The 22005-nt window shown below is 38.7% G+C and overlaps 1 long non-coding RNA gene across 1 annotated transcript in view; it reads right to left on the bottom strand.

Annotated features, from left to right (window-relative positions):
- Nucleotides 1–5288: 5288 nt before the first annotated feature.
- Nucleotides 5289–22005, bottom strand: part of LOC122816564 — a 294347-nt gene continuing 277630 nt past the window's right edge. Inside the window, exons 2-3 of the long non-coding RNA XR_006367088.1 lie at nt 14699–14872; nt 5289–5468 (exon numbers count right to left, since the gene is read on the bottom strand). This is a non-coding gene — a long non-coding RNA (uncharacterized LOC122816564). The remainder of the gene's footprint in view (nt 5469–14698; nt 14873–22005) is intronic.

The raw sequence follows: 22005 nt of genomic DNA, 5'->3' as shown, positions 1-22005 counted from the left end.
CTTTGTACTGACTGTAATCTTTTTCCCATCTTAACAGTAAAGCTGCCACTAGTAAAACCAGTATAGCACACCAAAATACAATTGCTGTTCCCTCTTAAAATAAACCATCTCTAGTATAACTGGTAGCTATAGCTTATGCTGTCACCATTCAAAAGCCGTATGCCAACAGTTAATAAGTCACTAAATCTACACACTTATCATTAGCCAAGCAAACAACCATAAACTTTTGAAACTAAATAATAAAATGCTTTTCTTAAAATTAAGTAAGCTTCCCATCATCATGCTTACTTATGTCTATTAACCCTAACCCATCCATAGGGCTAAGCCTATCTGTAACTCCAACCCTAGCCATAAGACTAACACTAACCCTATCCCTAACCATAGCAGTACACTTTGTTTTACATTTGGGTTGTTTCAGTTTTATATATGAAAAAATATGTTCTTGCACATAAACATAATCCTAATCAAAAGGTCCACACTTTCACTTAACCCTAGCAATAACCCCAACCCTAGTCCCAGCACACAATTGTACTCACACAAGGAATAACTAAATTGGCTATTTCACTCACCATCATTGACACTTCCGCGGTGGTGCAGCGGTAGCATTGTTGCCTCATAGCAAGAGGTTCTCCCGTTCGATTCTCGGCTATGGTTGGGAGTGCCTTCTGTGTAGAGTCTGCATGTCCTCCCCGCAGTCAAGTGGGCATTCTAAAGACATGCGTTGAATGGGCATGCCTTCGTTGAAGGTTGGGCATTGGGCTGGCAACTCGACACCATAAAAACCAACTGCCAATCATTAGCGGACCTGAGTTCCGCTGTGGCAACCCCTAACCAGGAAAAGCTGAAAGACAAACAACAACTAGCCAACATTGACAGTTGACTTGAGATTGTAAGGTCAGCTGTGTAAAATACACACACACACACACACACACACACACACACACACACACACACACACACACACACACACACACACACGCTGTTCCACATTACACAAATTAAACTAGTGAAAACATTGCCACTGTATTCATTTCATCTTTTTTTAGTCAAACAGTCAAGTTCATAATAAGAATATACAGTGCAAGTTATACCATATCACTGGGTAGTATCACCACTTCTGCTGTGTATAAGACTTGAGAATATTCTGTTGTTCACCACAGCCTAAAAACCTATGACTTCTGAATATTATAGAAATTATGTCCTTAGTTCTGGGTGATTGTTGTAGACACGTGTAATTAGTTCGCAACAAACGTCTACATGCTCAGGTAGTAGGACTGCAGACATTAGAAATAATTGTGCAGTTATTGAAGATTACTCTTTTTGTCTTGATAAATTTGATGAGTGACTCAAATATGGATTCAGTGAGGTAATTCTGCTAGGGTCTACTTTATGCACTCGAAACATGAAAAACCCAAATCCAAATAGTGTGACACATAAAGAGCAAACTGCGAATACGTCGAATGTACTAAAGCGCAAAATTTAAAACCTCTAACCGTCATAGTTGGCCAACCCACCACCCACAACACACTACCTACCCAAACACATTAAAAATAGCACATACATACACTAACCAAAACCCTACTTCTAACCCTAAAGTAAAGCACCAAAACCCTACTGCTAACCCTACACTAAACCTTACATACACAACTATCTATGCACTGTCCTTAACCCCTCCCTAACCCTAAGGTCCATAACTACCGCACACTTCCCCTATGGAGCTATACCCAAACAAACTAACTATTCCACACACATACACTTAACAAAACCCGACACTAAACCTTACATACATTACCTACACAAAACCTTACATGCACTACCTACCTATGCACTTACCTTAACCCCTCCCTAACCTTAAGGTCCGTAACTATCGCACACTTACCTTACGGAGCTATATCGCAGACAGGCCAACTATGCAAATTCGATATTTCCACTTTCGTTGTTTCGTTCGTTCGACATATTCGTGGTTCGCTCTTTACATGTCACCCTATTCAGATTCGGGTTTTTCAGCTTTCGAGCTCGTAAAGCAGACCCATTCTGCTAGCATGTATATCCTAAAGAAGTTAGAGTAGGCAAGACACAAAGGGCTGTAATAAAGTTTCCAATCATAACCATTTATTATGAAGTCAAGAAATGGATACCAAGAAATTTGCCTCAAGAATGAAACACAGATCAAGAGCTGAATTGTGTCATCCATTTCAAAAACACACACTATTCAAGTTATGATCAGAGAAAAACAGCCATAATTGTTTTTGGTATATGTACACACACACACACACACACACACACACACACACACACACACACACACACACATACACACACACACACACACACACAGTGTTGCTGCTGCACAGACAGTGGTTAGAAGCCAGGTGCAGTTCTGATCAACTAACAGCTTTAAAAGCTGTTAGACACTTCACTGACACAAGATTTTTTCCTGTAGAATTATGAAGCATATTACAACTTTCAAAAGATTCATTAATTTCTGAGAGTGTGCTGTTGTGGCAGCTGTATTTGCTGCAGTGTGAAAGTAAATCATAAGCTTGAAAGGAGAATGACAAAGCTGTATTACATGGAACACCACAATTACAGTCTAAAATCAGGAGAAAGAAAACAGTACAGTATATAAAGCATCACAATTATGCCACAAATTCAGGAACAAAAGAAAAAAGTTTGCTAGACTCCATTCTTACATAAGAAATGTTATTAAGCATATATCCTTGCTGTTTACTTTAATCTCACACTATGACATAAACAGGAGCCACCAAAAATGCAACAGTGAGCTGAAGCAGCTTTAACAGCTGTGATACACTTCTTAGTGTTGCACTTTTTTGTATGTATATGGAAGCATGAGATGTATTATAGCTTTTAAAGGTGTTGTATGAGCTGAGATATATTTTGGCTTTTTTCAGGTTAAGTTCATATCTCTTATTGTCAGTTTTTGTGGGTTTATCAGTACGGCTCATACCCAGACATTCATCTGATTCTACTACCTTTGTGGCTTTTTTTCACTCTTTCTGAAAATGGTAGTACATTGTGCTACAAAGAATTATGATTAGGTCTCTCTGATCATAACCAAATAGTCATGTGCTCTTGATATGGCTGTCAAAATTTGCCTGTCAAGCTTTGCTTTGCTCTACTCTCCAGATGAATTTCTTGGCATCAATTTATGCAACATATAGCAACTTGATTGAAAATAGAGACTATGTTACACACTTTTCTGTCAGAATTATGTATTTTGTAGTATATGGAGTGCTATGATTATGCTCCAAAATCAAAAATGATAAGCCTGTAACAAGCTTCTTTAGTATGCCCCGACCATAATGGCTCTAAGGATTTTTACAGTCCTATCAGTGAAAGGATATTCCTTCACTCTCAACTATTCTTGAATATCTTTCTTCATACATCCACAGAAGTTTATAGACATCAGTCTGTAAGTAACATATTTAAATTAGGGCAGTATTTAAAAACTGCACCTGACTTTTTCCTGCAATTATATTTACTAGCTGTCTATGTAACAGCACTCACTAAGTGCTTTACTGCCCTTTAACAGCCAGTAAAACACTTTGACTTTTTTTCTGTAACTGGTAGTACATGGACTATATAAAACTCCATGCACTACAAGAGTTATGATCGGGTCTCACTAATCATAGGATCATAGGAGATTACTAGGCTAATGACTCTGGGGCCCTTACAAGCCTAGCCAAGTGTTTATCCCTCCCAAAAAAACCCCAATCAGCACCTGTCACCAGTGTCAATGAGGGACACAGGTGGAACCCCTGGGTCAAATTGTGGTTACCCATCCACTCATCAAGGTTGCACTTAAAGAGGGTCAGTGCCGTACTTTGTTTGACGTGTATGGGGAGTCTATTCCAAAGACGGGGCAGCCTCTGGGAGACAAACCTATCTCTCTAACAGGTTTTGTTAATGTCACATATTAGATTTAAGCCTTTCAATTGGGTACTATGTGAGGAGTTAAGACTTACGGATATGGAGCATCTCTAGTAGAGCAGGGTCTGAGATTACCGTGTAGGCAAGACACAGATCACCTCTGAGCAATCTGTATGATACAGAGTAGAGGACAGTGATTTGAGCCTGTCCACATAGGACAGGTGTTGGAGTCCATGGATTCTCTTTGTGAGGTATTTCTGTGGCCTTTCCAGTTGATGCAGGTGTTTGGAGAGGTACATACCAAACAGGGCATTGTACTCAATTATTGGCCTAATGAGGGAGGAGTACAAAGAGGTAATAACTTCCTTTTTTCTGAATGCAATCCCTTTACTTATGAGGTAAACCAAGTAAAAGGCTTTTCTGACCACTGCCACTACATGATGGTCAAATGTCAGTATGTTGTCAGCTTGTGTACCCATATATCTCACCACAGGTTGTGTGTTTAGGGGGGGTTGCCATTAATGTGGTAATTAGTAGGGATCGTGTTTTTGGCAAATGGTATGATAATACATTTTTCTGCATTTAACTTAAGGCCATGACTTTGGCACTAGTCATTTATTGCTGTGAGACCCTCTTGAAGTATGTTAATATCATTTGGGGAGTCAATGACAGCACCCAACTTACAGTCATCTGCAAACTTGGTCATCCACAGAACTTTCGTCTTTGCCTGACCTCTGAGAAGTAAATGCCAAACAATAGGGGTCCCAGGACTGGGGGACACCACTAGTGACAGGTCTGCTGTCAGAGGTGGTGGCACCTATTTTGACTTTGTGGGTCCTATCAGTGAGCCAGTTGGCCACTCACCTGATGAGACAGGGATTTAACCGAAGTTGTGTTAGCTTTTTGATGATGCCCAAGTGGGGGAGTGTGTCAAAGGTGTTGGCCAAGTCAAGGTAAGCTGTATGTACTGGCTTTCTCTCATCCAGTGCCTTGGTGATAGTCTCAAAAAAGTCAACCAGGGTCAACAGGCAAGATCTGCCCTTGACTAATCTGAACTAGTTATTATGTGTTCTCAACATGGAAGCCAAGGTTCAACTCCTGAGTTTCACTCTTGAGGTGAATTTCATGGCATCCACGTCTTGAACACATAATAACATGGCCACGATTGGAGACTTGATCATGACCCACTATGTTATGCACCTTTCTGATGTCAGACAGTGTTATTATTTTCTTTTCTCTTGTGATGCTCAAAACATATATAACAAAGTTATATTTTGCCAGTTTCTGACTGTAATTCTTAGAGTCTGTATATTATAATTTAATAACCGGTTAAGATACTTGCACTTCATATAAGATTGTTTTATTAATATATATATATTTACATTATAGTGGATATAGCTCACTTATTTGCCAAAACTCTGTTCCTCTGTTGGATGGAGCCTATATATGGTGTTGAGAGCTGAAAAACTATGCATTCTTTTAGGTTCATACATTCTACAGGTAATTTTCAGCAGGATGAATACCCAACACCAGACACATCAGCTGGGGCATCTCCAGATCCCACATCACAGCAGAACCTGTAGAAAGAGATAAAAACAGAAAGATAATAGGAGCTTTGCTAAAATTTGTGCCAGCATCTGAAAGTTATAACACAAGTTCAAATGTTTCACCTTTCCAGGGTTCTCTGATAAACATACACATTTGAACAGTTTCAACAGTACAACCTAATATGCATGCATACATTCTTTCTGTCAATCAGGACCTACTGCTGATGTATTTTTAACAAAAGTAACTTTACAAATATATTTTTAACTCAAACATTTGTACAAATCAGTGTGATAGTCAAATAACATAAAATTCTTTACAAAACTCCAGCTAGCTATGTTGACATATGTACAGATGCACTGCCCTACTCTCCCTGGCACAGATGGCACTACATCACACATGTACATGACCACACATAATGGACAGCAGATGATGCACTTTATTGTGCAACAATGGTGCACTACTGAACATGCCACTAATTCACAGTGGCTGCATTATGGTCTTTACAGTTTCCAAGAAGGAGCATAGTGTGAACACATCCCATTAGCCTGGGGACAGGTGGGGAAAAGTATGGGAGTGCTTTCTTGGTGCGATAAGCAATGCATTATAGCAGTGATTCAGGGATGATCACACTGAATGACATCATTAGCATAATCACCATGCTGTAAGCTCATTGTAGCACAGTAAGAAGTGTAGTCATCATATTGCAGGAGACAAGCAAGTTAGGAATATTAATTCAGTGGAGATGACATTTGTACTGTGATGCAGGCATATTGAAAGAAGATACAGCACCTGATACTGTATCTCTCCACTGTACATAGCACTCATGGTGCATTGCAGCAACTTGGAAAGATATGAAATAGTAGATTTGGTGAAGTATCATAGTACAAGGGTATGAAAAGAGTACAAAGGTATGACAGGCTAATGTATACCTGTGGGACTCACCAAGATAGAAAACAGTACAAAGACATGACAGTGTGGGGGTCACCATGACAGAGAATGTAACACAAGTGCATGATATGTGAAGGTTTCCTGTGGGGTTAGGGTGATACTGACCTATGTACACACACTGCAAGATATGCTACAGGGGAAAGAATAGCTCCAGCACATAGGTCAAGCCATGGTCATGTGCAAAAAGGGTGGAGAGAGGCACTTGGTATGTGCACCAGTACCATTAATCTGCGCAGTGATGCAACAAGGTGTGGGGTGATAACATGCACTTTGTTGTCAATATGAAATGTGGCGGGCATGGAAACAGAATAATTACAGGCAGTTATGTAGCCATATGCAGCCACTAAACAGAGTTGTCGCTTTTGTGTTAGGACACGAATAAACAAGTCTTCATGGGTTCTGTTTAAGCAGCTTTATTTCATACAAACACATTACTACTGTTGACTATTGACTGTAACTGAAGTAACTTATATATAATTAATGACTATGATCATGCATGATCACTCCCTATCTGCTCCTTCAAAATGGCTGTAAGGTTGTACATGTGTGTGGGTTATATACGTGCTTGTACAACCTTGCATGCTTCTTAAAGATAAAAGCTTACACACCTTACACTCTGATCTACATCCTCCCTCTTTGAGAAATAGACCATACAATTGTTATGAGACTGTCATGCAGAAATCACAGGGAATCTATAGACAATATCAAACATATAGGTATGTACAATTAAGTCCACGTTGGTGCGTATTTCACAGCTGGTTTAGAAACTCATCCATATCGTGTGACATAAAACTGGGAATTAGATTTAGCAACTGGGACAGTTTCTGCAAAATGGTTGACCTGTGGAATGTTTGAATCTCTTTTTGGAACAGACTCAGACTTTTGAACACATTCTGGTGTGGAAACAGTGTCTGATGCATTCTTCGATTTAGAGTTTGCATCACAGATACAATGTTGTGATTGCAATGATGATAGTTCTGGTACAGGAAGAAGATGTTTGCGATTCCTCCTATACTCCACTCCTTTGGAATTTACTAAATAAGATCTTGGCTCTGCACAGATTCCTGTAATCTGTCTTATTGTCTTATTAATCCATGTTGCCTGGATTCGTACCATCTCTCCTTCCCCCAACGGATGACGTAATCTGCTCGATCTGTCGTAACTAGATTTCTGGTTATCACGCTTTTTAAACAATTGAGCCTTGATGGTTTTAGTTTTCTAAGATTTAGGCTGTAACAAGTTTGAAGAAATAGGTAGCATAGTTCTAGTTTGCTTGGAAAGTAGTCTTTGAGCAAGTGAGTCAAGAATATCATCACAAGGTACATTTCTGAGATTAAGCAAATTCAAGAATACATCAGTGTCATCACTCTTTGACCTTTCAAGTAATTGCTTTGCACTCTTTACTGCTCATTCAGCCAAACCATTGGACTGAGGATATTCAGGACTACTAGTAACATGTACAAAGTCCCATTCTTTTGCAAATTTCTGAAACAACTGGCTAGTGAATTTAGTACCATTGTCAGAAAAAAGTTTGTGTGGACTACCATGAACTGAGAAATGATGTTTCAACTTAGTAATAGCAGTAGTTGAGGTTGTTTGGTAGTAGATCAATCTCAAACCAATTTGAATAAAAGTCTACCAAAACTATGTAGTGTTGATTGTTCCACTCAAAGATATCAGTTGCTACAGTAGACCAGGGTAGTTCAGGAATTGGACTTAGCTGAAGCGATTCTCTTTGCAAATACGGTCTAGTACTATTGCATACTAAACAAGAAGAAAGAACTCTATCAATGTCTTTTGCTAATGAATTAGATACAAGTGTGCAGATAATTGAGTTAATAGATATGGGGATCTTTCCAGGAACCAGCTTAAAGGAAGATAGCTAAATGTGCTTTAGGTAGAATGTTTATATTAACAATATGTACAATAAAAGTTACCCGTTTAATAGCGAATATACTGCAGTTCTCTTCAAGCTTAGCCATAACAGACAGTTTTAAGGTACATCCTGCATGTTGCTCGCAGGCCTGCTATGTCCTTAAAGATCAAGGACAGTTTAGAACTATTTTCTTTTGAATTTTCATTTCTCAAGGTGTCACAACCAAGGACACTTTTACTTTTTACATTTGATTTCTACAGCATCCTATCACCAAACATGTTTTGTAATATAAAATAATTCACAGAAGATTTTAAACCTTCTTGGGAAAAATTTAGTATAGCCATAATTTTTTTATGCATTCAAAATCTCATAATCACCTTTAAATATAGTACATTGCTCTATCTATATACAACTCTTTCCAAATATTGCCTTTTCACACCTAATAGATGTATACATTATTTTCAGCTAGTACACAAGAGGAAAGGTTGAGTACAGATCTGAGTTACAGGCATTTGGAGATATTAAGCCTTAAAATGTATTCAGTTAAGTAGAAAATGTATACCAGCTTACACCCTTCCTGCAAATTAATTTTTTTGAAGATTTAAAGAGCTATCTTGTCTTTGTTTAATGATAAATATGTGGCTCTACAAGCACAGTTTGCAACTTGCCAGCTATTTTTCTGTCATGATAGCTGTGATGACATATATGTATAATCCTTCCCAATGTCACCAAACAATGTATCACTGTACAGACTTTAAAATACTCATCACTGACACCAATTAAAGTCTACAGTCGTATGATCTGCACTGCTGACTATTAAATATTTCCCAAGGGGCTATTGGCCTTATGAATGTACAGCAAATGCACACAACTGCCCTTGGTTATCAGTAAAACCTGGTACCCAAATAAAATTTACACTTAGTACTTGCAGAGTGCAGTTATAATCAGTTACGTCTCAGAATTTCATCATCTTATTGTCAGTTCAGTGCCTTGCAGTGTTATCTGACTGATTTTGTCAAGGAGACACACATGCGCGCACTCACACACACACACACACACACACACACACACACACACACACACACACACACACACACACACACACACACACACACACGATGTTTCCCAAGAGGAGCTTATGAAACCTTTGTACTGACTGTAATCTTTTTCCCATCTTAACTGTAAAGCTGCCACCAGTAAAACCAGTATAGCACACCAAAATACAATTGCTGTTCCCTCTTAAAATAAACCATCTCTAGTATAACTGGTAGCTATAGCTTATGCTGTCACCATTCAAAAGCTGTATGCCAACGGTTAATAAGTCACTAAATTTACACACTTATCATTAGCCAAGCAAACAACCATAAACTTTTGAAACTAAATAATAAAATGCTTTTCTTAAAATTAAGTAAGCTTCCCATCATCATGCTTACTTATGTCTATTATCCCTAACCCATCCATAGGCCTAAGCCTATCTGTAACTCCAACCCTAGCCATAAGACTAACACTAACCCTATCCCTAACCATAGCAGTACACATTGTTTTACATTTGGGTTGTTTCAGTTTTATATATGAAAAAATATGTCCTTGCACATAAACATAATCCTAATCAAAAGGTCCACACTTTCACTTAACCCTAGCAATAACCCCAACCCTAGTCCCAGCACACAATTGTATTCACACAAGGAATAACTAAATTGGGTATTTCACTCACCATCATTGACACTTCCGCGGTGGTGCAGCGGTAGCATTGTTGCCTCATAGCAAGAGGTTCTCCCGTTCCATTCTCGGCTTCGGTTGGGAGTGCCTTCTGTGTAGAGTCTGCATGTCCTCCCTGCAGTCGAGTGGGCGTTTGAAAGACATGCATTGAATGGACATGCCTTTGATGAAAGTTGGACATCGGGCTGGCAACTCGACACCATAAAAACCAACGGCCAATCATTAGCGGACCTGAGTTCCGCTGTGGCAACTCCTAACCAGGAAAAGCTGAAAGGCAAACAACAACTAGCCAACATTGACAGTTGACTTGAGATTGTGAGGTCAGCTGTGTAAAATACACACACACACACACACACACACACACACACACACACACACACACACACACACACACACACACACACACACACACACACACTGTTCCACATTACACAAATTAAACTAGTGAAAACATTGCCACTGTAGTCATTTTATCTTTTTTTAGTCAAACAGTCAAGTTCATAATAAGAATATACAGTGCAAGTTATACCATATCACTGGGTAGTATCACCACTTCTGCTGTGTGTAAGACTTGAGAATATTCTGTTGTTCACCACAGCCTAAAAACCTACGACTTCTGAATATTATAGAAATTACATCCTTAGTTCTGGGTGATTGTTGTAGACACGTGTAATTAGTTCGCAACAAACATCTACATGCTCAGGTAGTAGGACTGCAGACATTAGAAATAATTGTGCAGTTATTGAAGGTTACTCTTTTTGTCTTGATAAATTTGATGAGTGACTCAAATATGGATTCAGTGAGGTAATTCTGCTAGAGTCTACTTTATGCACTCGAAACATGAAAAACCCAAATCCAAATAGTGTGACACATAAAGAGCAAACTGCAAATACGTCGAATGCACTAAAGCGCAAAATTTAAAACCTCTAACCGTCATAGTTGGCCAACCCACCACCCACAACACACTACCTACCCAAAGACAATAAAAATAGCACATACATACACTAACCAAAACCCTACTTCTAACCCTAAAGTAAAACACCAAAACCCTACTGCTAACCCTACACTAAACCTTACATACACAACTATCTATGCACTGTCCTTAACCCCTCCCTAACCCTAAGGTCCATAACTACCGCACACTTCCCCTATGGAGCTATACCCAAACAAACTAACTATTCCACACACATACACTTAACAAAACCCGACACTAAACCTTACATACATTACCTACACAAAATCTTACATACACTACCTACCTATGCACTTACCTTAACCCCTCCCTAACCTTAAGGTCCGTAACTATCGCACACTTACCTTACGGAGCTATACCACAGACAGGCCAACTATGCAAATTCGATATTTCCACTTTCGTGGTTTCGTTCGTTCGACATATTCGTGGTTCGCTCTTTACGTATCGCCCTATTTGGATTCGGGTTTTTCAGCTTTTGAGCTCATAAAGTAGACCCATTCTGCTAGCATGTATATCCTAAAGAAGTTAGAGTAGGCAAGACACAAAGGGCTGTGATAAAGTTTCCAATCATAACCATTTAATATGAAGTCAAGAAATGGATACCAAGTAATTTGCCTCAAAAATGAAACACAGATCAAGAGCTGAATTGTGTCATCCATTTCAAAAACACACACTATTCAAGTTATGATCAGAGAAAAACACCCATAATTATTTTTGGTATATGTATACACACACACACACACACACACACACACACACACACACACACACACACACACACACACACGGTGTTGCTGCTGCACAGACAGTGGTTAGAAGCCAGGTGCAGTTCTGATCAACTAACAGCTTTAAAAGCTGTTAGACACTTCACTGACACAAGATTTTTTTCTGTAGAATTATGAAGCATATTACAACTTTCAAAAGATTCATTCATTTCTGAGAGTGTGCTGTTGTGGCAGCTGTATTTGCTGCAGTGTGAAAGTAAATCATAAGCTTGAAAGGAGAATGACAAAGCTGTATTACATGGAACACCACAATTACAGTCTAAAATCAGGAGAAAGAAAACACTACAGTATATGAAGCATCACAATTATGCCACGAATTCAGGAACAAAAGAAAAAAGTTTGCTAGACTCCATTCTTACATAAGAAATGTTATTAAGCATATATCCTTGCTGTTTACTTTAATCTCACACTATGACATAAACAGGAGCCACCAAAAATGCAACAGTGAGCTGAAGCAGCTTTAACAGCTGTGATACACTTCTTAGTGTTGCACTTTTTTTGTATGTATATGGAAGCATGAAATGTATTATAGCTTTTAAAGGTGTTGCATGAGCTGAGATATATTTTGGCTTTTTTCAGGTTAAGTTCATATTTCTTATTATCAGTTTTTGTGGGTTTATCAGTATGGCTCATACCCAGACATTCATCTGATTCTACTACCTTTGTGGCTTTTTTCTCTCTTTCTGAAAATGGTAGTACATTGTGCTACAAAGAATTATGATTAGGTCTCTCTGATCATAACCAAATAGTCATGTGCTCTTGATATGGCTGTCAAAATTTGCCTGTCAAGCTTTGCTTTGCTCTACTCTCCAGATGAATTTCTTGGCATCAATTTATGCAACATATAGCAACTTGATTGAAAATAGAGACTATGTTACACACTTTTCTGTCAGAATTATGTATTTTGTAGTACATGGAGTGGTATGATTATGCTCCAAAATCAAAAATGATAAGCCTGTAACAAGCTTCTTTAGTATGCCCCGGCCATAATGGCTGCAAGGATTTTTACAGTCCTATCAGTGAAAGGATATTCCTTCACTCTCAACTATTCTTGAATATCTTTCTTCATACATCCACAGACGTTTATAGACATCAGTCTGTAAGTAACATATTTAAATTAGGGCAGTATTTAAAAACTGCACCTGACTTTTTCCTGCAATTATATTTACTAGCTGTCTATGTAACAGCACTCACTAAGTGCTTTACTGCCCTTTAACAGCCAGTAAAACACTTTGGCTTTTTTTCTGTAACTGGTAGTACATGGAATATATAAAACTCCATGCACTACAAGAGTTATGATCGGGTCTCACTAATCATAGGATCATAGGAGATTACTAGGCTAATGACTCTGGGGCCCTTACAAGCCTAGCCAAGTGTTTATCCCTCCCAAAAAACTCCAATCAGCACCTGTCACCAATGTCAATGAGGGGCACAGGTGGAACCCCTGGGTCAAATTGTGGTTACCCATCCACTCATCAAGGTTGCACTTAAAGAGGGTCAGTGCCGTACTTTGTTTGACGTGTATGGGGAGTCTATTCCAAAGACGGGGCAGCCTCTGGGAGACAAACCTATCTCTCTAACAGGTTTTGTTAATGTCACATATTAGATTTAAGCCTTTCAATTGGGTACTATGTGAGGAGTTAAGACTTACGGATATGGAGCATCTCTAGTAGAGCAGGGTCTGAGATTACCGTGTAGGCAAGACACAGATCACCTCTGAGCAATCTGTATGATACAGAGTAGAGGACAGTGATTTGAGCCTGTCCACATAGGACAGGTGTTGGAGTCCATGGATTCTCTTTGTGAGGTATTTCTGTGGCCTTTCCAGTTGATGCAGGTGTTTGGAGAGGTACATACCAAACGGGGCATTGTACTCAATTATTGGCCTAATGAGGGAGGAGTACAAAGAGGTAATAATTTCCTTTTTTCTGAATGCAATCCCTTCACTTATGAGGTAAACCAAGTAAAAGGCTTTTCTGACCACTGCCACTACATGATGGTCAAATGTCAGTATGTTGTCAGCTTGTGTACCCATGTCTCTCACCACAGGTTGTGTGTTTAGGGGGGTAGCAGTTAATATGGTAATTAGTAGGGATCGTGTTTTTGGCAAATGGTATGATAATACATTTTTCTGCATTTAACTTAAGACCATGACTTTGGCACTAGTCATTTGTTGCTGTGAGACCCTCTTGAAGTATGTTAATATAATTTGGGGAGTCAATGACAGCACCCAACTTACAGTCATCTGCAAACTTGGTCAGCCACAGAACTTTCATCTTTGCCTGACCTCTGAGAAGTAAATGCCAAACAATACGGGTCCCAGGACTGGGGGACACCACTAGTGACAGGTCTGCTGTCAGAGGTGGTGGCACCTATTTTGACTTTGTGGGTCCTATCAGTGAGCCAGTTGGCCACTCATCTGATGAGATAGGGATTTAACCGAAGTTGTGTTAGCTTTTTGATGATGCCCAAGTGGGGGAGTGTGTCAAAGGCATTGGCCAAGTCAAGGTAAGCTGTATGTACTGGCTTTCCCTCATCCAGTGCCTTGGTGATAGTCTCAAAAAAGTCAACCAGGGTCAACAGGCAAGATCTGCCCTTGACTAATCTGAACTAGTTATTATGTGTTCTCAACATGGAAGCCAAGGTTCAACTCCTGAGTTTCACTCTTGAGGTGAATTTCATGGCATCCACGTCTTGAACACATAATAACATGGCCACGATTGGAGACTTGATCATGACCCACTATGTTATGCACCTTTCTGATGTCAGACAGTGTTATTATTTTCTTTTCTCTTGTGATGCTCAAAACGTGTATAACAAAGTTATATTTTGCCAGTTTCTGACTGTAATTCTTAGAGTCTGTATATTATAATTTAATAACCGGTTAAGATACTTGCGCTTCATGTAAGACTGTTTTATTAATATATATATTTTTAAATTATAGTGGATATAGCTCACTTATTTGCCAAAACTCTGTTCCTCTGTTGGATGGATCCTATATATGGTGTTGAGAGCTGAAAAACTATGCATTCTTTTAGGTTCATACATTCTACAGGTAATTTTCAGCAGGATGAATACCCAACACCAGACACATCAGCTGGGGCATCTCCAGATCCCACATCACAGCAGAACCTGTAGAAAGAGATAAAAACAGAAAGATAATAGGAGCTTTGCTAAAATTTGTGCCAGCATCTGAAAGTTATAACACAAGTTCAAATGTTTCACCTTTCCAGGGTTCTCTGATAAACATACACATTTGAACAGTTTCAACAGTACAACCTAATATGCATGCATACATTCTTTCTGTCAATCAGGACCTACTGCTGATGTATTTTTAACAAAAGTAACTTTACAAATATATTTTTAACTCAAACATTTGTACAAATCAGTGTGATAGTCAAATAACATAAAATTCTTTACAAAACTCCAGCTAGCTATGTTGACATATGTACAGATGCACTGCCCTACTCTCCCTGGCACAGATGGCACTACATCACACATGTACATGACCACACATAATGGACAGCAGATGATGCACTTTATTGTGCAACAATGGTGCACTACTGAACATGCCACTAATTCACAGTGGCTGCATTATGGTCTTTACAGTTTCCAAGAAGGAGCATAGTGTGAACACATCCCATTAGCCTGGGGACAGGTGGGGAAAAGTATGGGAGTGCTTTCTTGGTGCGATAAGCAATGCATTATAGCAGTGATTCAGGGATGATCACACTGAATGACATCATTAGCATAATCACCATGCTGTAAGCTCATTGTAGCACAGTAAGAAGTGTAGTCATCATATTGCAGGAGACAAGCAAGTTAGGAATATTAATTCAGTGGAGATGACATTTGTACTGTGATGCAGGCATATTGAAAGAAGATACAGCACCTGATACTGTATCTCTCCACTGTACATAGCACTCATGGTGCATTGCAGCAACTTGGAAAGATATGAAATAGTAGATTTGGTGAGGTATCATAGTAGAAGGGTATGAAAAGAGTACAAAGGTATGATGGGCTAATGTATACCTGTGGGATTCACCAAGATAGAAAACAGTACAAGGACATGACGGTGTGGGGGTCACCATGACAGAGAATGTAACACAAGTGCATGACATGTGAAGGTTTCATGTGGGGGTAGGGTGATACTGACCTATGTACACACACTGCAAGATATGCTACAGGGGAAAGAATAGCTCCAGCACATAGGTCAAGCCATGGTCATGTGCAAAAAGGGTGGAGAGAGGCACTTGGTATGTGCACCAGTACCATTAATCTGCACAGTGATGCAACAAGGTGTGGGGTGATAACATGCACTTTGTTGTCAATATGAGATGTGATGGGCATGGAAACAGAATAATTACAGGCAGTTATGTAGCCATATGCAGCCACTAAATAGAGTTGTCACTTTTGTGTTAGGACACGGATAAATAAGTCTTCATGGGTTCTGTTTAAGCAGCTTTATTTCATACAAACGCATTACTACTGTTGACTATTGACTGTAACTGAAGTAACTTATATATAATTAATGACTATGATCATGCATGATCACTCCCTATCTGCTCCTTCAAAATGGCTGTAAGGTTGTACATGTGTGTGGGTTATATACGTGCTTGTACAACCTTGCATGCTTCTTAAAGATAAAAGCTTACACACCTTACACTCTGATCTACATCCTCCCTCTTTGAGAAATAGACCATACAATTGTTATGAGACTGTCATGCAGAAATCACAGGGAATCTATAGACAATATCAAACATATAGGTATGTACAATTAAGTCCACGTTGGTGCGTATTTCACAGCTGGTTTAGAAACTCATCCATATCATGTGACATAAAACTGGGAATTAGATTTAGCAACTGGGACAGTTTCTGCAAAATGGTTGACCTGTGGAATGTTTGAATCTCTTTCTGGGACAGACTCAGACTTTTGAACACATTCTGGTCTGGAAACAGTGTCTGACGCATTCTTCGATTTAGAGTTTGCATCACAGATACAATGTTGTGATTGCAATGATGATAGTTCTGGTACAGGAAGAAGATGTTTGTGATTCCTCCTATACTTCACTCCTTTGGAATTTACTAAATAAGATCTTGGCTCTGCACAGATGCCTGTAATCTGTCTTATTCGATCAAAACCTTTTGTTGCCTGGATTCGTACCATCTCTCCTTCCCCCGTAATCTGCTCGATCTGTCGTAACTAGATTTCTGGTTATCACGCTTTTTAAACAATTGAGCCTTGATGGTTTTAGTTTTCTAAGATTTAGGCTGTAACAAGTTTGAAGAAATAGGTAGCATAGTTCTAGTTTGCTTGGAAAGTAGTCTTTGAGCAAGTGAGTCAAGAATATCATCACAAGGTACGTTTCTGAGATTAAGCAAATTCAAGAATACATCAGTGTCATCACTCTTTGACCTTTCAAGTAATTGCTTTGCACTCTTTACTGCTCATTCAGCCAAACCATTGGACTGAGGATATTCAGGACTACTAGTAACATGTACAAAGTCCCATTCTTTTGCAAATTTCTGAAACAACTGGCTAGTGAATTTAGTACCATTGTCAGAAAAAAGTTTGTGTGGACTACCATGAACTGAGAAATGATGTTTCAACTTAGTAATAGCAGTAGTTGAGGTTGTTTGGTAGTAGATCAATCTCAAACCAATTTGAATAAAAGTCTACCAAAACTATGTAGTGTTGATTGTTCCACTCAAAGATATCAGTTGCTACAGTAGACCAGGGTAGTTCAGGAATTGGACTTAGCTGAAGCGATTCTCTTTGCAAATGCGGTCTAGTACTATTGCATACTAAACAAGAAGAAAGAACTCTATCAATGTCTTTTGCTAATGAAGGTCAAAATACCAATTCTCTTGCTCTTCTCTTAGTGGATGAGGATCCTGGGTGACCACGATGCAAAATCTGAATCTATTCTTGTTGTAAGGAAGCAAAAGCAACAATTTTAGGACCTTTGAAAATGATGCCATTGTCCATCAACAATTCATCTCTGTAAGGAAAATAAACTTGCACCTCAGGTGATACACAAGGTTGCTTTGATGGCCTTCTGACATTGATATAATGATTAAGTTTCTGTGAAATTGGATCAGTCTGAGTGTGATCTCTTAACTTATCAAGTCTAGTGGTGGAAATATGCACTGACATTGCATCAAAGTCAAAAGTCTCTGCATCAAGCTGTTCTGTTGTATTTCTGGGAGATCTGAATAAGGTATCAGTCAGATAAAGCAATTTGCCTTTAGTGTAGACCAATTCAAAATTGTACTTTTGCAATTTGGGCATCATTCTTTGTAATCTTGCTAGAGCAGAAAGCATAGAACAGTGACTAAAGGTTGATGATCAGTTTCAATCTGAATAGCTCAACCATAAATATAATCATGAAACATGGAGCATGCAAATACTATAGCCAAAAGCTCTTTCTCAATTTGAGCATACTGCATCTCAGTTTGAGTTAGTGTTCTAGGTGCATAGGCTACTGGTCTGCCCTCTTGAAGTAAAACTGCATCTAGACCAAATTTTGAAGCATCACAGGAAAGAATGACTGGTTTGTTCACATCATAGTATCTTAATGTAAGTGGGGTGGCAATTTTCTGCTTAAGGTTTTCAAATGCCTTCTGATGATGTTCCAACCATGACTATGCAACATTTTTGCATGTTAGCTCTCTTAAAAGATGCTGTTAACTCGCTGAAGTCTGGTACAAATCTGCCTAAATAGTAGACCATGCCCAGAAAATGCTGTAAACTTTGTACATGGTCTGGTGCTGACATTTCTAGAATAGCTACTTGCTTGGTTGGGTCTGGTCTCAAGCCTGTACGCGTAAACAAATGACCTACATATGTGACTTCTGATAATCTGAATTTGCACTTCAGAGGACTGAGCTTTAAGTTTACTTCACATGCTCTACCTAGAACTTTCTTGAGGTTTCTGTCATGCTGTGCCTCACCATTGCCTCCAACCAACAGATCATCTATTATTATGTCACATGGATAACCCCAAAAAATGCATTTCATTGCTTGCTGAAAAACATCACTTGCAGAATTTATTCCAAATGGCATCCTTAGGAATCTGTGTCTGCCAAACGGAGTACGAGAAGTAGTTAGAAATGAGGATTTGTGATCAAGCATCACTTGCCAAAATGAACTCTTTGCATCCAAAACAGAAAATACAGGGGTATTCGGTATTAGAGCTGCAACTTCTTCAACTCTGTGTATTGGATGATACAGTTTCTTTAATGCTTTGTTCAAATCTCTTGGGTCAATGCATATTCTGATTTCATCTGGGCCTTTTTTGTGAGCAGCTACCATGGACAACACCCCTTCAATTGGTTTTGCGACTGGACAAATCAGACCTTGCTGTACCATTTTATTCGACTGAGCTTTAACTTTATCTTGCATAGCTATCAGAACTCTTCTTGCTGTTCTGACTACTGGAGTGACCTCTGAGTCTAACTTCATGGAATACACGACTGGAAGTTTGCCTAATTTGTCATCGAAAACATCAACATACTCTGAGAAAATGGCTTCGGAGAAATTGGAACTCCGTACTGCACTTACATGATGAACTTCTTTAGCAAAAGAAAGCAGATTCAATTTTAAACTGTCTTTGAGACCCAATAAAGATTGCAGTGGTCTTCGGACTGTGTAGAATAACACGTTTTAACAATTCTTGACCAAATAACATGAAAGATCACTGAACCTTCGTTTTGAATTTCTTCACCTCCATAAGCAACAAGTCTCGCACTGGCGGTTACATTGAGTTGTTCATTAGTTCTCACTCTTGCAAATGTGTCTGCTGATATAACATTACACTTTGACCCAGTATCTACTTTGAGATGTGTGGATTTTCCATTGATTCAGACAGTACAAAACACTTCACTTCTTGTTAATCAGTTTACTGCATCAGCTCTTTCACCAAGCACTGATACACCATCTACATAGAAAGCTGACTGTTTTGGTTCTACTTGATCAATTTGCTTTTTTTGTGTGACCTTTCTTTACTGCGTGAGGCTGTGTGAGGCTAACTTGATGTACAAAACTTGGAAATAGTTCCATTTTTACACTGGTGATATTGCTGACCAAATGCTAAGCACTTGCACTACAATTGTGGCAGTTAAGAATAAAGCAAGATTTGGGTTTTGCTGACTCACGTTTGTGTTACACTGAGTTGGCACTGGAGCTTGCACCATTCTTGGAGCTTTCTAGAAAACCTTGTGATGACTTTGGAAATCCTGTAGCTGCCACGTGCTTAGGCCTGTTCTTGTTTGTCATGTATTGCATACTATCTACATGTGCTCTGGAGCTAACTGAAACCATGGTCTTGTCACTTGCAAGCATACTTGTATGTTTGTCTGTCACCTCATGGATTTGACAAATCTCTATGGTTTTGCTCAACATTAAATCACTATCACAAAGTAAAATCTTTCTCACAGCAACACTATTAATACCACATACAAGCCTGTCTTTATCAGCTCATCTTTTAGATCACCGAACCAACACGACTTAGCTCTGTTTCTCAAGTCAGTTATATAAGCTGCAAATGTTTCCCCTGGTTTCTCATCTCTTGTGTAAAACAAATGCCTCTCTAATGTAACATTTGTCTGGGGGTTGCACATTTCTCTAAACTTACACTTCAAACACTCACGGCCTTCCCTTGATTCAGCTTGTACAACAATATGGTGGTCTCCACCTTCTCCTTCACACACTGCTGGTGCATACACAAATGAACGCTCTCTTTCTATGGCCTTTGATCCTGCTAGGTTTAGCAAAATGAATGCCCCAGTGCATGTATCTCTATCTGTATAAGCTGCTTGCATGAAAATATATTATTGTTCAAATATTTTCCAGTTCTCTGCACTATTCTGATCAAACCCAAGTGGTAGGGGTTTTCAAAATACGTCTGCCATATTAATGCATACCAGAGAAGGGGCTTTCTTTTTGCAAATAAGCATGAATATACACACATACTCATATGCTTAAGTTTCTGGCATAAACAGTACTTGTCCAATGCCTTTGTGCACTGAACTTATACTTTCATTGGGCTTATCGGAATTATGTGACTGAATGAACTCATAGTACTTTCGAATAACTGGACTTTGCAAAATAAACTTCTCTGGCTTTTTGATACTTTGCTGGACTTTGCAAAATAACTTCTTGGGCTTTTTTATGCTTTCTGAATGTTATCAGTAATGGCAGAAATGCTAAAATAGTACACCATCACTTGTTATACTTTCGGAATTTTATCAGTAAAGGCAGAAATGCTCCAGTCATGCACCATCACTTATTAAAGTTGTCAGTTTAAGAAACATTTGAGAACTTTACGATGTTACTGAATAAATCCTGAGCACTGTAATACTCTTGTAATGTCATCTTTTGTAAGAAAACACCTCTCATTAGTGTAAGAAACAAGCAACTGTACAATGCGACTAAATTGAACATCTGTTACCCAAAACTCAATAACTTTTGAAAATTGCACTTTGCAAATAACTGCATACAACACACTGAAATGTCCCCAAAATGGTGGTACCTTACTAGGCAACTTTCTACAGTACAAGAAACACTCTGTAATGGTGGTACTTTGTGAATAGTCACATCAAGCACACAAACTTTTCAAAATAACTATACTTTGACTGGATTAGATGAAATGGTTGCAATTTGCACACACAATCAATTCTTAGAAATATATACACAGTAATGAGCACACACTGTAAGAACTTTTATACACATTGAGATACTATGAATAACTTGTCATGCCCTTTTTACAATATGAAGTTGTAGTTATGCCCAAATAAAGCATTTTTCCCAAAACACATGTAGTCGCCTTGCTTTATTTTCACTTAGTGTACCCTTTACTTTTCCTGTTGTAATTGCTTTCTTGCTTAAGCCCTTTTCATCCCCAATACACTTTTCTTGTGCTCATTTTACTCTAAACATGCCCAACTTTGCCTCAAACACACTCATTTTGCTTTAAACATACTTGTTTCTGCTTTAAACATACTCATTTTGTTTTACAGTTAATCATTTCATGAAATACTTTTATCTTAAACATTTTCTTTAGTTAACAAACTTTTCATACTTTCTCTTGCCTGATGTTGCAGTTTGTGCCCTTGTAATGCCCATTTTATTCATCTTTCCCATCAAGTAAATTGCCTTTGATTCTTTCTGGTTATGTCTGTGCTCTTTTCCCTCATTTTAACTTCACTGTAGTCTTTACATCTCATGGCTCGGAATATTCTTTTCTCTTCCATCCCACCTCTGA

This window comes from Protopterus annectens, chromosome 12.part0 (assembly GCF_019279795.1).
Source record: "Protopterus annectens isolate FY-2018-M chromosome 12.part0, PAN1.0, whole genome shotgun sequence".
Classification (NCBI taxonomy): Eukaryota; Metazoa; Chordata; order Ceratodontiformes; family Protopteridae; genus Protopterus; species Protopterus annectens.
Note: the sequence above shows the minus strand (reverse complement) of the source record. Positions and strands in the feature narration are given on the sequence as shown.